This window comes from Limulus polyphemus, unplaced genomic scaffold (assembly GCF_000517525.1).
Source record: "Limulus polyphemus unplaced genomic scaffold, Limulus_polyphemus-2.1.2 Scaffold2382, whole genome shotgun sequence".
NCBI classification, from domain to species: Eukaryota; Metazoa; Arthropoda; class Merostomata; order Xiphosura; family Limulidae; genus Limulus; species Limulus polyphemus.
The window spans coordinates 40,816-42,427 of NW_013667992.1; positions in this window are offsets into that span (position 1 = coordinate 40,816).

Here is a 1,612-nt window from a genome sequence, read left to right on the forward strand (position 1 = left end):
CTCTGCATTGACAGTTCGCTGTGGATTGTGGAGTTCGAAATAAATAACTCCTTTGATGTCCCACCAAATACAAAGCATCACTATATGTGGGTGGAGTCTAGGTTTTGGGGTCAGAAGTGTTTTTGTCTAGGACTGAACCATTGTTTTTGGCATTTAATATTTGCATAGAGAATCCATTTTTCATCACCGGTGACAATTCTGTCCAAAAATGGTTCACGCACATAACGAGCCATAAGAGACGAAGAAACGTTCACACGTTGGAAACGATGATCATTAGAGAGTTCATGAGACACCTTCTTTATGGAGTTTTCTCATATTCCTTAGATGTTTACGTATTGTTTCGTGAAAGACATGCAATTTCAGGGCCATCTCACGAGTGTGTTGCCTTGGGTTAGACTCAACAAGCATCTTCAGAGCATCAATATCAATTCTAACATGTCGGCCCCTGCCATCACAGTTTTTAAGGCTAAAGTCACCTGAACGAAATTTGCTAAACCATCCTTGACACTTACGAACGTTCAAAACATTTCCATAAACTTCTTTGAGATTCTTTGTGGCTGCAGAGGCATTGTTTCCCCTCTTGTATTCAAACAGCATTACATGCCGAATGTGTGTCTCGTCCTGGGCCATCATATAAGGGATTAGAGTATACTAAACTCTACACATTATATAGTTTACACTAACGTGACGTTTAGGGGGTTCGTTTAACTATTATACGTGATGTACGTTTTTTGGGAGGTGGTTAATGGAAGTGTTTCAAAACGCGACATTAATTTCTTGACAACCTAATATATTGTTACGACAGCGGAAGTCGCGTGACGCTGAGAGCATGCGCGCTGGAGTTTCTCGAATTATCGAGGAACCCCGCAAATGTCCGAGTGTTTGCTAGACGCCCTCTTTTTTTAGTATATAAGCCTGGCAAAGAAAGCCATCGAGGAGATAGATAATTGAGTCAAGCGAACGGTGGTGACGGTAATATAAAGTGTGTGTTTTGTTATCGAGATTGCAAACGTATTAACTGTGGAAATTCTGTGTACTAAAAAGTTGTATCGGGAAAGATTAAACTAGTTTTAATTAAGAAAGGACTTGTATCGCTGAAGTTCCTTGGAAAGAATTTATCCCGGAAATTAACAAAAGAGTAGATACATAACAATATATATATATATTTATATATAAGCATATAGATATATTCAAATGTGTCTGTTTAATGTTATGTGTAGTACCAAATGTTTTCTTTCTAATAAAAAAGTTTTGAAAATTCATGATGATACCAAACACCTACTAACACAATCGCTACCATGTGATCTAACCGTTTAGGTTTTTTTGATAACTTTGAGATATCTTTATTTCAGCAGTAAAATGTTTGTAATGGGTCGTCGATCAGAGATATCCCAATCGTGAACGATTCGTTTTTTAGGAACGACTCATTACGGTGAATCGTGATTCAGTCCCATTTGGTTTTATTTTTTTGATTCGTCTGATCAATGAAGTAACTAGCCTAATAATATATATATATATATACTCATAAAATTATTCGGAAACTCTTTCATTCTGGAATTTCCAACTCAAACCTATTCACAAAATTCAAATCAGAATAATAATTATATTGTTA